The following is a 15546-nucleotide window of genomic DNA, read 5'->3' as shown; positions in this document are numbered from 1 at the left end:
GGTGCCCTTTTCCTTTTAGCAGAACTACAATCAACAGCCAAAACTGGAGCAGTAGGGTTAGAGTTGTTGGGTTTCTTCATGCTCGCTTAAGCAGTTTTGAGCATTCCATGCAACTCCATCAAGGTCTTGTCAAGTCCATTCATATTGAAGTTCATGATGAACTGCGAATATGAACTAGTAGCAAGTTCAAAACCATGTCAATGGCCAACTTCTTAGGTAGCTCGACACCTAGATTCCCAAGTCTATCTATGTACGACTTCATCTTTTGGACGTGCGTACACACAGAAGCTCCCTCTTGTAGTTTACATGCCATGAGGGACTTAACGATCTTGAATCGTTCTTTCCTAGCTTGTTCTTGGAACATCTCCTCTAGTTGTTGGTTTATGTCAAATGCACCCCATGTTTCAAAGTTCTTCTGGAGACCAGAAGACATGGTTGCTAACATAAGGCAAGCCACTTTGGTAGATTCATCATAATGCTTGTTGTAGGCTGTAACTTCTTCTGGGGCAGGGTTCTCTCCAAGTATGGGAACATCTTCGTCGAGAACATACTCTTTGTTCTCATATCTTAATATGATCCTCAAGGTCCTGATCCAATCAAGATAGTTGGATCCATCCTCCTTGAGTTTTTCCCTATTAAGAACCGACATTAAAGAGATGCTTGAGTTTTGAGTTAGAGGAGGAGGAGGAGGAGGGGGAGGAATATTGTTGTTGTTGTTGTTGTTGGCTTGGTTCGACATCTACAAAAGATAAGACTCCAATTAGTTTGATATAAGTCCTTAATGAATAATCACCCTAAATAAATTATTTGATTAAGGCTGGGATCCATATTTGGATTCATGATGTGTAAAGGGATGTCGTAAACACCACGAAGTTATTTAGGTAGACAAAGCTCTTTGTCAATTTCAATCACTATGAAATTCCTAGATCTTTGAAACTCATTGACTATTAATGACATGTTAATATCAGATTATGTTCATCTCAAATTCAATGATGGGGATGCCGCGTATCATTGAATAGATGGTGAATCACCCATACAAAATTGTGTGGTCCCCAACTCAAGTTATGCTTGAGATTCGCTAGTCTCACATCATTCTTTACCTATACTCTCAAATTGACGTGCCGGTTAACCACACGAGCTCCATCAACAAGTTATAAAGAGAATGTGCAATTTTTATGGATAACATAAGATTCATTTTTATTTAAATAAAACGGGATTATGTTTTATACTTGTATTTAGAATACTTTTAGATTGACCATCATCACTATCAAACCCTTTCGGTAACTCCATTCTCAAAATGCAATAGGGCGGTGAGGGTGGTAAGCACGAAGCATATTAAAAACCGACCTCATTAGGAATCATAGAGAACTCCTTTAAACCCCTACGTTAGAATGGGCGAGCCTAGTCGAGGTAAGACCGACAATGTCAATATTTAAAATATGCGAGGATGCATACTGTAATTCTCTTATACATACAATATATGAATCTTACATATATCTAAGGGGTAAATTTAAAACACTTTAAATTTAGTTGTCTATTATTAATTCAAATTAATTACAAGGATGTAATATAAAAATTAATAAAACATGAGGGGTTAATATTCAAATTTATAAAACTCAATTATAAATAATATTAAATATTTAAATCCCTATTTAAATAATAAATAAATATTCAAATTCAAATAAACATATTTAAATGATATTTATCTATTTTCAGATTTACACAATTAAAATTTGACATTTATCCATATTTATCAAAACTTCAAATTCAAAAAATGAAGGAAAATTCAAAAATCCCGAATCTACTGAGTTCACGTTGTGAACATCTGGTTCCGTCGTGAACCCCGATTAGGGTTTTATCACATTAGGAACTTTTTGATTACTCATTCATCATTCAGTTTCAAACAAGTATTTTCAGAAAAGATGGATTTAGGGTGATATTAACCATGAACCAATGGCTTTGATACCACTGTTGGGTAATACATGCATCAAATACACTCTATAACTAGGCAGTGGAAGAATCGAAACAAAAAAAAAAGATTTACCTAAGTGTACATGCAACCTATCGATCTATGGCTTCATACTATTACTTCTACCCTATGAAATTCAAAAAAATACAAGGAAGAATACTAACCTCTTTAGCAACTAATGATCTTCAAGCTTGACTCCTTGTGCATGCCACCTTGTTTGGATGATGAGGATCCAAACTAGAATCCCTCTCTTGGTTCACACCCAATGAACTCAAAAGAGTAGAAACAAATATTAAACTAGGAGGGATGAACTAACGAAAAGTTCTTCCACAATGAGGGAGAAAGATGGTGGCGAATACTCAAGCCAAAAATATGAGCAAGGAGGAATGAATCCCTAAAACGCTATTTATAGCCTTGGATACCTCCTAGGGTTTTATCCTTCCATACATGTGAGATGGGATAGGCTAAGAACGAAATTCCCTTTATCCAAAGGGAATTTTCGTCCAACCCCCTTCATTCTAGGGTTCCGGAATGTTCCTTGATCAACCACCTATTGATTAATTCACATTCATTCAACCCTTTTATTAATTAAACTGTTAATTAATTCCCAAATTGTTTTCCAATTAGTTTCTAATTAATTATTAAACAATAATAATTAATAAACTAATCACTCCTATTATTTATTCTACTCAAATTTGAGTCTTGAGGGCAACCTAAGAGGACCCTGCTATTATTAGAAATATCACCAATTAGTTGATGACCTTGGACACACTTCCAACAGCTCCCTATTTAAACAAAATTATGCCCCCATCTGATCAACCTTATCAGCCACCAAACCCTCCATACACGTTAATTCCGAGTTTTAGTTAGTTGTGTGAGTTTTGCAAGCTTATTGATAGTTGTTGGTGCATCTAGTAGAAGAAGGAGACTTACAGAAGAAGGAATGGGTGCTAGCAAGTTTGTAGATCGAGAAACCTTTCCATTTTGTGCACCATTTTCAGGTATAAAGCTTAAAACTTGATAAGACTTCCATTATATCTTCATGGTTGAAGTCTTATGAAATTTTGTCCCGAAAATTTGACCTTTATGAGTTTGGAGCACTCCAAGAGTTTATAGTTGTCCTTTCATTAATTATAGGACTTGTAGATTAATAAAAATGATTGCTTGATCAATTCCTATGGCTCATGCATGAGCAAAGTAGCTTAGAATGTGTTGAAAGCTTAACATTGTTGCTTTGTGACTTTTCTAGCCATGCAAAGGCTTAAAGTCGATGACTTTATGGAATAAGACATCTTAAATTGGCCAGATCTATGGTTGGGATAGTCGTCTTAAGGGATTAAAATACACATTTGGTAAAAGTGGGAACAAACAGAGTATGCCACGCGTACTCCTGGCTATGACCTGTGTAGCCGATTCCGACCCCAATCATACGTCGTTCAAGTAGTATGCCCTGCGTAAGAAGAGGTATGCCCAACATAATCGATGGGCAGTTAACTTTTGTTGACTCTTGACCTTTGGTCAAGATTTAGGGTTTTTGACCATGGGAAGGGCAAAATGGTCTTTTTGACGTTGGAGGACTTAGTTATGGGATTTGGACTTATGAGTTGAGTTTTAGAATTGAATTATTAATTTGGGATAATTATTTCGTTGATTAGGCGGTGTCTAGTTTCGAAAGTTCGGGTGTGTGGTTTACTTGTCGTCGATATCAGGTGAGTCTCCTCACTTATTCTTACCTGTGTGGTAGAATAGTTGTATCTGTGATGACCAACAGGGTCTAGCTTTTTATTACTGTGTGATGTTGTTACTGAGACTGCTAATACTCTCCAGGGTTGCTGATAACCCACAGGGCATGCTGTTAGCCCACTGAGACTGTTGATTGTCTCTAGGGTTCTTAATAACCCACATGGCGTGTTGTTAGCCCACTGAGACTGCTAATACTCCCCAGGGTTACTGATAACACATAGTTGTTTATTTATGTTGTGTTGTATGTGGTATTTTGGGGAACTCACTAAGCTTTGTGCTTATAATTGTTGATTTATATGTGGTAGGTGCTTCTGAGGACCGTAGGAATGCGAAGGTCTAATTGTACACACTCGTTGGGATTTATGATACTAATTGGTTTGGATATTTACGTATTTGATAACTTGGCTTGTGAAACCCTAATTTTGCTAAACTAAAAATGAAAATTTTGGTCTAAAATTTGAGATGTCACAACTTTGAAGTAGTCTGCTATTTGAATTGAGAAAGTTCATGTCCTAATATTCACCATTCATCACTAATAATAATACAAATTTTGGATGTCTTTAAATGATTAAAGTCAAAATATGTTAGAAGCAAAAGAGAATGTCAAATATGTATGCGAGTAAACAAGTTAAACACCCAATAAACACGTAGAACAATAAACACATAGGTCATATAATTTCTTGATCTCTTAACAGTATGATGAGATGTTTAAGAAGTTTTCAAGACGAGTGTAAGAGAACCGATTCTCTAAGTACCCCGCTCGACGCTCAAGATTTGTTTTCTTCAAAGATGGTTTGGAGTCATTTTCATGTAACTTATGTTGATAATTCAGGTGCAAGAATTGTATCTAATAAATCATTGGCTGTCGTACACTATAGCCACTAGAGAATAATAGCGTCAACATGGTCCCAAGTGGTTTTGGCAGTGATGACTACTACTAGATCAATGGTGGTGGCTGCTATTGGACGGTGGTATGATACGGGAAAGCACTTGATATGCACACACACACACACACACACACACACACATATATATATATATATATATATATATGTGTGTGTGTGTGTGTATATATATATATATATATATATATATATATATATATATATATATATATATATATATATATATCTATGAAAAAGCATGAACCGTGACTAGTACCTACTATTTTAAATCTATAAAGTTACAGGCATGAATGTTTTGTTATTTGAGAATAGAAGTGATTACTTGTAGAGAAAACAATTGATAAGGGAAAATGCCCACTTAAGGAAAATGACATTGTTTTCATTATTACAAGAAAAGATGTAACATCGAAAGTTTAGGGTTTGGAGTTTTTGTGCATGATAGGTCCATTGATATTGAAGGCCTTATGCGAAGCGTAAAAATGGGACACATAACTTTTTTGATATATAAGCAAAACACATTTAAAGGGGTGAGTTTTCAAGAGAGAAAATTAATTTAATAAATTTAAATTTAGAGTAAACTACATGAATGATCCTTGTGGTTAGGGATAATATGTGCATAAGGCCTTCAGTATCACTAGGATTGCTGATAGTCCCCAGGGTTGCTGATAACCCATAATTGTTTACTTGTGTTGTGTTGTGTGTGGTATTTTAGGGAAATCACTAAGCTTCTTGCATACATTTGTTGATTTATATGTGGCAGCTACTTTCGAGGACCGCAGGAAGTCGACGGTCTAATTGTACACACTCGTTGGGAGATTTGTTACCAGGAGAGTTTGAGAACTCTAATACTTGTAATAATGGTGTTTTGAACAATTATGTGTTTGATAACTTGGTTTACGAAACTAATTTTTTGTAAATTAAAAATAAAAACATTTAGTCTTAATTTGAGGTGTTACAATTTGGTATCAGAGCCCTGGTTTGAGGGATTTGGATGAACCTCTGGGTGATTCTAGACTCAAACTAAGGATCTAAAATTTTTTAAGAACTTAACAAAGTAATGAAGAATTTTACATGAGAATAACCCAGAGAAGCAGTGTGTACAATCAACCAGTGCTCGATAGTTAGTTTCCCAAAATATCTCAATTTATATTATGAGTAGTGCAGATAAGATATATCTATATTATGAGCTGATAGAATTGCATGCTAGTTGGTGGTAGGCTAAGGAATCTTGCAAGAATAGTGTGGTAATGTTTCCTGATTTGTGATGCCTTAGACTAGGAGTTCATTCTTATGGGATTGAACCTGTCTTTACTATTTGGTTAGTGTATGCTACATAGCTATACATAGTTGGGATTTTATAGCCTCAAAATGCCTAATTTATACTTTCTCCTTGTTCCTTGTTTGGTTGTGGATTTAAGGTAGGATCATTTATTTGAATGTTTATTGAGTCTCGTGTTATGTATAACCGGCATAAACGAAGAAAATTGCAAGGGCAGTGGAGATCTCATGAGGTAGAGTAGTGCATGGAGCAGTATATAGTCGGTGTCTAGACGCTTAGTTGTGGTTCTAAGGTACCAGCAGGGTGAGTCCAAAGCTGAATTAAGGAGGTAAAGTCCTTGGGGTCTTGAGTGGATGACTCGAGTCAAATACGGATTGGTGTGGAAGGTAGTGTTGGGCTCGTACTACTAGAAACATTGGATCTGTATGCAGCTCGAGGAGTAACCTCAAGGAACTAAAGGGATTGTATGGTTGGGAGTGTTGGTATATGCGTTTTAGCCTGATTTCTGATGATTTTATTGTGTGTTTTAGTATGGTGCTCACCCAAGGTTCATTATCCAACGGTCTCGAGAAGCCGAGTGCCAGCGGTGATGAGATTCTCAAGATTGTTTCCATGCAGGTGGCCGCAACAATTTGAGAGGCTATTCTGGAGATGTTTGGGTCTATCAATATCATGCTGATTGAAGCTTTTGATGAGCGATATGCTGCTGTCACTGAGGCTGCTACTGCTACAGCCACCGCAACTATTGCTGCTGTGAGACCGTAGGGGGGGTGATTCGTTGTGGTACTAGGAGTTTACCTACACGAAGACACCCAATTTTGATGGGATCCAGGATCTGATTGCTGCTATGAGATGGATCTCTGATGTCGAGGGATGTTTTTATACCTGCTCCTCTCCGGAGAATTAGAGGGTTCATTTCGCACTAAACCAACTTCGCTTAGGAGTGAAGGACTGCTGGAAGTTTGTGACGGCAGATTACACTATTGCAGAGCATGCTTCGGTGACTTGGGAGAGGTGAACTGAGATGTTCAGGGATGATTTTGTACCCGAGGTCAAGCGGAAAAGGTTTTCCCAGGAGTTCCTGTCTCCCAATGTCACACCCCCAAACCGGAACGGCGGAAACATTCGGGGGCGGATGACTTCCTGTGGTAGTGTAAAAAATGAATACCTAGTAAAGAAAGCAATACAACCATCATATATATAATTGAAATTTACATTGTTAAAAGGTACATGTTCAAAACCAATTACAATATGATGCCAAAATATGAATTTAAACTGGCGCCGCAACGTCCCTTCTTCAAAAGCTGTTTGTTACTTGTAATTACTGAATCCCTGGGACATATAAGTAATTTTGAAAGAGTAGATTACCATTTAAGCTGGTGAGTTTCATAAGTGTTAAATGACAATGTTTGTATGAAATCAAATGTTTTGTTTTTGTTTGTTTGTTCCTAGAAAATCCCATATTTTTTACTAGCATAAATGTAGCCTTCTATCATGACCAATGTTTGTTTCTAGAAAATGTATGTACGTATAGAATTTCCAATACGTCTGAAAAACCCCGTAAATCAATGTCTTTTTAATACCTTATGTGAATTTTATAACCATGCTATTGACTATATTTGCCTATACACAACGTTCTTTAGGCGTTGGAATGTTCTGACGTTTGTCACCCCAAATGGTGTACTGTAGATAACAGTAAGGGCGCGGGGTTGTCAAGCCCGTATAGATCTATACACAAACACCAGGCTCCCCCTCCAAGGGATTCTGTTAAATAATACAGGACTTGAAATGTGTACTCGAATGTACGTGAAGTTAATGTCTCACAAAACTTAGTATAAAAACAAATTTACGTGTTAAAATGTTCGTTTGTTCTTGTATGTGAAAGTGACTTCATGAAAATAGTGTTTCTAGTATGTAAAAGTTAGTAATGTTCTCATAAAACTATACCTATTATAGTTTTCAAAAAGTGTGTCTCGTTTGTTTAGAAATCCCTAGAAAATGAATCACTTGTTATGAAATTATAAATTTTTATAGTGTCTAAGTTAGACACATATACATGCAGTCTAAGCAGAGTGTTTGATTTATACTTATATAACTACATTTTTCATTTCAAAAGATATAATGTTATCGATGATATATTTTGCATACGAAAATTTCCCTATAAGTGTTATAAATCACATATGATTCTGTTGATAAAACGTGTATAATGAAACTTTATATAACACACGATAATAACCGTGTGTTTTACTTGTATCCCCCCTTGAAAGCATATAAAAGCATTTATAGAACATTTAAAAGGTTAATTAAGGGGTATGAACTCACTTGAAAAGTCGGAAAAAGGCGAGATCAAAACCGAGCAGAACTTCGACTCGAGAAAGCGGATTTTCTCGGGATTCTCGGGAATCTCGAGAGCATAAACGACCTTTGGGACTTGAGCAAGGTAACTGGGGCTTCGGGTTAGCGCAGGCATGGAAAAAGAGGCAAGAACGCAAGAAAGTTGGGAGAAATGGAGCTCTTTCTTCGGAACCCTTGCATCCCTTTTATAGGGGCTGGAAACCGCCTCCGTACGCGGGGTGTACACAAGTACGCTGGGCGTACGCATGCGTCACGCATGAGTGCATCATCGACTGCTTCGGACTCTGGATGGGACTAGACATAGGTTCGCATAGGGCGCAACGTCGACGAACCGAGGCCTAGGCCTCGAGTACGCTGGGCGTAACTCGGCTCGATCTGATGACTCCTCCTTCGGATAATACCAAGGTTTATTAATAAAATTTATATATTAATTATTTAATAAAATTCAATAATTCATATCTTCTTCATACGAACTCCATTTTCGATGTTCTTTATATCCACACGAAGGTGAGACTACGCTCTACAACTTTCGTTTAAATTCCGTCGGCAAATTTTGAAATTATTTTTATTATTTATTTTTAAAAGGTCGCGGTAAGAAAATTTCGTTAGAAATTCATAACTTCTTTATCTGACGTCTGATTTTGCCAGACTTTTTACCGTTGAAAAACCATTGTCGAGACCTTCGATTCTCGTTTAGGTCATCCCGGCCAAAAGTCGCTCGATCTCCGTTTCGAGTTTTTAGCTGTCTGTCGCTAAGCCGAACTTGGAAAAATCATAACTTCATCATACGAAGTCAGATTTGGGAGTTCTTTTTATGTACGATCACGGTTTAATGACATAACACATATTAGGTAATTATTTAGAGACTTTTTGGACTTTTTATTTTCGAAGTTAATTTCATTATATTAAAAGTGGTTACAATACTTGACTTTTTAGGTCATTACATAGAGCTGAAATATCGGGTTGTCACACCCAAGCAGAAGACAAAGATGGTGACTGAGATCACCATGATGTTTCATGAGAGGGCTCTGTTTTGCCCTGAGTAGGTGTCCACGGAGCATGCCCGTGTGATTCGACATCTAAGTATTCTAAAGGGGGATATCTGTGAGTTATGGCGAAAACCACGTATCAGATATTAAATGAGCTGCAGACCAATGCCAGGAAGAGAGACATTGAGCTGGAGACCCAAGATAGAGGGGATAGGGAGACCCAGTGGAGGGATAGGAGGCCAGTACAGTCAGATCCGATGAATAAGCGAACCAATCCCGTTGATCAGAGAGTTGGAGGCCAGAAAGGACTCACTCATGGAATGTGCGGGAAGGGACATGAGGGACCCTACCAGTCAGGATCGACTTGCTACCTGTGTGGTAAGGAGGGTAATTTGGCTAGGAATTGCTCGAATCGGTTTCATGTTTGCTTCAAATTGCAACCGGACGGGTCACATGAGGGCGGAGTGTCGTCAGACTTCGGCCCCCGCGATCCTACGTATCACTGATAGCCGGCAGGGGGAGGTCAAGGAACTGAGGGCTCGAGGCAGAACATTTTAGTTGACAACAGAGGAGGCCCATGTAGCTCCAGACGTCATGTTTCATACGTGTTATTTATATTTCTATTCATTTATTTATGTCGCTTATATTATCGGTTGTGTAGTTACTTTTTTGTGAATTTTGTGCCTGCGCTTGTGCTGTTTGACTTGGGTGTGAGTCAATCGGTTGTATCATCACAATTTTGTCACGATTTTAGTATTACACGAGACACCTTGAGTAGGACCTTAAGAGTCCTGATACCTAATGAACGTCCAGTCTCTGCTACTGATGTCTATCAGGGTTGTGTAGTAGAGATCTTCGGTGTTGAATATCCGATATATCTCATCTCTATCATGACGGGAGATGTTTTTGTGATTGCAGGATGGATTTGTTGAGATGGTTTGGGGCTCTGATTGACTACGAACGTTAGTTGTTGACGGTTTGAGACCCAATTCGGGGAGTGCTAACTATGTATGTTGAGAGTACTAGATATGGATCAACTTTCTGTTCTGCCACCATGGCAAGGCAGAGTTTGCAACATGGGTGTATGGGTTATCTGGCATATATAGTGAATGCTCGGATCGAAAAGAAGCGATCGACCTCTATTTCTGATGTTTTGGTGGTATATGATTTTCCCGTTGTTTTTTCCAAGGAGTTACCGGGTGTGCCTCCTGAGATCGATTTGATTCCGGGTGGAGTGTCGATTGCCAAGGCACCGTATTGTCTTGCACCTCTTGAGATGTAGGAGTTATCCTCTCAGCTACAGGATCTGTTAGGGAAGGGGTTTATTCGATCGAGAAGTTCTCCTTAGGGACCCCTGATCCTCTTTGTCAGGAAGAAGGATGGTCACATCGGATGTGCATCGATTATCGGGAGTTGAACAAATTGACAGTGAAAAACCGGTACCCATTGTCGAGGATTGATGATCTTTTTACCAGCTTTAGGGGGCATCTTTGTTTTCCAATATTGATTTGAGGTTCGACTATCATTAGATGAGAGTGCGAAAGGTTCTTGGGAGTTTGAGGATGGAGAGGCTCTACGTTAAGTTCTCCAAGTGTGACTTCTGGTTGCGTGAGGTTCAGTTTTTGGGAGACCTCGTTAATCATAGCGGCATATTGCTCGACCTATCCAAGATTGAGGAAGTGATTTAGTGGGAGGTGTTGAGATCTCCATCTCAGATTCAGAGCATCATCGGATTGGCGGGATATTATTAGAGATTCATTACAGACTTCTCCAAGATTATTGTTTCTTTCACCATGTTGACTATGAAGGATGTTGCTTTTAGTTGGGGCCTAAGCAGCATGCATCATTTGAGGCTCTTCGCCAGAGATTCTATGAGGCACCAATACTTTCCCTACCTGAACGAGTGGAGGACTTTGTAGTCTTTTGTAATGCATCCATTGTAGGGTTGGGTGTTGTGTTGATGCAGAAGTGACATGTGATAGCATACACATCGAGGCAGTTGAAGCCTCACGAAGCGAAGTATCCCACACCTGATTTGGAGTTGGGGGTGGTGGTTTGTTTTCCTCAAGATTTGGCACCAGTATCTCTATGGTGTTCGGTATACCATCCACATAGACCATAAGAGGCTGAGGTATCTTATGGATCAACCAAACCTAAATATGAGGCAAATGAGGTGGTTAGATGTGGTGAGAGACTATGACTTTGAGATCTTGTAGAACCTATGCAAGGCCAATATGGTGGCCGATGCCTTGATCCAGAGGGTGGAGAGTGCCCCGATACGAGATGTGTGCCTGAGGATGACTGTGATGACTCCAGTATTAGAGATCATCAAGGAAGCGCATTCGAAGGCCATAAAATAGAAAATTCGGAGTTTTCTTATAACAACAACCATCATGCCAGTATCCGTATGCCCCCTTCGAGCTTCTATATGGTAGGAGATATTAGACTCCTATTTGTTGGGTCGAGGTTTAGTGCACAAGATTACTGAGCTTATGCAGTAGGTTAGGCAGAGATTGTTGAATGCTCAGAGCCACCAGAAGAGTTATGCGGAACGTAGGCGCTCCAAGCTAGAGTTTCAGGAGGGGGATCTAGTGCTTCTGAAGCTGTCACCCTAGAAGGGTGTCATTCGCTTCAGGAAGCGGGGCAAGTTGGGCCCTAATTTTATTGGCTGCTTTCCAATTTTTGGCCCATGTGATCAAGGTGGATTACTGGTTGGAGGTAGCTACCAGAGGAGTTGAGTCAGATCCATGATACCTTCCATGTTTCCCAACTGAGGAAGTGTATAATAGATGAGGCAATTATGGTCCCTCTGGAGGACATTCAGGTCGACGATCGCCTGAACTACATTGAGAAACCTGTGGCAATTATGGACCGGAAGGTGAAGACCCTGAGAAACAAGGTGTTAAACTTGGTCAAAGTTCAATAGCAACATCGGAAGGGCTTGGAGTGGATGTGGGATCCTGATTCTGAGATACCTGAGCACTATCCCGAGCTGTTTTTAGAGAATGACTTCGAGGGTGAAGTCTAATTCTAGTGGGGAAGATTTTTTTTTGATAAGGTGTCTAAGTCCATAACTATTTCTGGTATGTACTTGACCCGACCCGGCATGGTCCATTTGGGTTGCATGGCACCATGCATTTGGATAGACTAAAAGAGAGAAATAACACATGTAGTTTTCCAATATATTATAAGTTCTAATATATTAATAGTATTATTTAATTAGTAGTGATCAAGAATTAATTTGGAATTAATTAAGTGATCAAAAAGATAACTAATTAAATATATGGGTTGATTATGTAAATCATCCATAACTTGTATAGTGGGCTAAGAGGCTCCATGGATTATCAAGTTGGGTTAAACCCATAGGATGCTCCATGGGAGTTACAAACCCATGGATCATGGAAATGAAGAGCCATGACACATTAGGGTTTACATGGTGTAACCCTAGATGTGTCACACTATATAAGGACCATCTCCTCCACCAAAATCGGCTACACAAAGAGAAGTGAGGGCTAGGCCGACTATTAGAGTGTGTACATTCTCTCTAAAGTCATTCCAAAAGCATTTGGTGTTGTGTGAAGCATTTGAGGCATCACACTTGGGGTGCTAGGATCTCAAGGTTTTAAGGAATCAAAAACAACTACAAGTAGCTATCCTTTTAGGATTAAAGTTCCCCATGTAATCTAGATAGGATTATGAACCTTGGAAACCAAATTTTGCATGTATTTAGACAAACATAGATCCAAGGTTATTAGGGTTGCATGTACACTTAGGAAGTGTTAGAATGCTCAAAACCCATCAGATTTGTAACACGATTTCTAGGTATTTATATGTTTAACCTTGTTCTGCAATTTTTTTTTGGCATTTTGGTCCAAACGCCAGGCGTTTGGCATAGGACGCTCGACGTTCAAACGCCATGCATTCTATGTTGGACGCCAGGTATTTGCACGTAGAGACCAAACCATAATGTTTAGGGTTTGCATCATATTTAAAGAACATTATGGCCTCAAAACCCTTCATCACTACATCCCCCATCCCCATTTCGAAAGCCCTAGGTTTGTATGAGTGTTTGAAGCCTTGTGCATCTTTATGGTATCTTTTTGGTGTTCTTGATAGAGAAGGAAGATCAGTGGAGTGTTGATGTTGCTCTTAAGCTTGTGGATTTGGACTATTGGCATCTTGGAGAATCATTTTGTGGTATAAAGTTCTAAACTTGATCATCATATCTCTAGATATTGGTTATATTATAAGTTTATGCTTATTAGCCTCATTTTCTTCGTCTTTTTGGGTAGGAGCTACCTTAGACCAAATGAGTTGTCCTTTTGGGCGTTTTAGGGTAGATTAAGTGATAAAGGTGTGATCTTGGACCTTCTTTATCCTCCATGCAAGTTTTGAGGTTTCTAAATGGGTTATGGAGTAGGAATTTTAGCTTTTGGCTCATTGTAACCATGCATGGCCATAAAGTTTGCAACTTTATGGATTTAGACGTTCTATTAGCTATGGATTTGAAGTTTGAACTTGATATCTGTAACGCCCGTGTTTCTGGGCTTGCCATTTTAGCAATGTAATAGTCTAGGTTAACCTTTGTAATCCCAATTTGAAATAATAAAATGTATTATTTGTGAATTATGTGAATTATGTGATTTATGTGCTTATTTTCTTGATTTTTATAATTTAATGAATTAAGAATAAAATAAGCGTCAAAATTAAAGTGTGAGATAAGCCCGATATCTTTGCATAAAGTTGTAGTGCTTGAAACAAGGATTCCGAAGATATAAGGAATGCCAAAATCCGAGTTATAACGAAGAAGTTATGACCTGTCGAAGTTTCGCGACAGAACCGGCACGACGCCGAGTGACGTAAAATATGAATTTAAGATAAAACAAAATTTAGCCTTAGCGATCTAAACGAAAGTCGTAGATTTCGTTAAACCGAGAGTGTGCATAAAAGGAACGCCCAAATCTGACTTCGTATGAGGAAGTTATGATTTTTCTAAGTTTCGACTTAGCAGTATGCAGCCCGAATACTCGATCTGAGATCGAGCGGTTTTTAGCCGAAAAAATCTAAATGAGAATCGAAAATCTCGTTGTTAGTAGTGAAACGATGAAAAGTTAGGCGAGAACGGACGTCAGACGAAGAAGTTATGAATTTATAACGAAGTTTTTCTGTCCCGGCCTTCTAAAAATAAATAATAAAAATACAAGTCAAAATTAGCCGACGGAGTCTAAATGAAAGTTGTAGAGTATGGTCTGACCTTCGCGTGGATATAAAGAACGTCGAAAACGGAGCTCGTATGCAACAGTTACGCAATTTAGAAGTTCGACGAGTCAATTACGCCCAACGTAATTTGAGTACGCCCAGCGTACTCACTCGGATGCAACTTGTCTGACTAATACTCGAGTGCCACCAGTCGACGCACGCAGTGACGTCAAAGTACGCCCCACGTAACTCGAGTACGCCCCGCGTAATCCCAGACCCTCAGCCTATAAATAGAACTCGAAATCAGCCATTATCTCTTGTTCAAACTCTTTCTTCTCTCTAGTTTTTGCCTCGTTTTGTGTGCCATTTGTACCCCGAAGCCCCGGTAATATTCCTGAGCCCCGAAGCAAGTTCCGAAGTCCCGAGGATCCCGAAGAGCGTTATTCCTGAGCCAAAGCCCTGCCCGCAAGGAGCCCGGTTTTTGTGAAGATCTTCCAGATCTACGGAGAGACACTACTTCTGCAAGCCGTAGTGCCGCCTGATCATCTTCTGATCAAGTGAGTGTGTAGTTATTTTCTTTCCAACGCAATATTATGAAGTATTTAATATAAAATACGTGCTACGTGTAAATATTTTGTGGTTATATGTGTGAATGTATATTCACTCTCTTCTATCTCATAGATCTGATATATTCTCTATGAAATACGTGTTATGTGTGTATGCCTCATCTGTTATGTGGAATATATATTGATTAAAGCATGCTATACAGGTTTTTAAACAATGTATAAAAATGTATATTTTTATCTACTAATATGTTGGGTAGAACATGGGTAGATAATTGGTGTGAAATAAACAGATGAGAGGCCTCGGTGTTATTGGTGTTATTCTAGTCATTCAGCAGAGTATGGATGACGACCACGGACTATTCTAGACTGTCCTGTGGAACACTAGCAGGCTCATTACCTGTAGGTGCTGTGAACGACGTGTTCAACGGTGTACTCTATCCCCCACATGGTTGCCTTTAGGATATTTATTGTTGAGGAAGCCCCTCTGCAGTAATGTCCGTCCCGATGAAAATCCTGAATTAGGTTCCTTATAATAGACATT

The sequence above is a fragment of the Lactuca sativa genome, chromosome 6 (assembly GCF_002870075.4).
Source record: "Lactuca sativa cultivar Salinas chromosome 6, Lsat_Salinas_v11, whole genome shotgun sequence".
NCBI classification, from domain to species: Eukaryota; Viridiplantae; Streptophyta; class Magnoliopsida; order Asterales; family Asteraceae; genus Lactuca; species Lactuca sativa.
The sequence above is the reverse complement of the archived record's forward strand: the minus strand, read 5'-3'. Positions refer to the sequence as shown.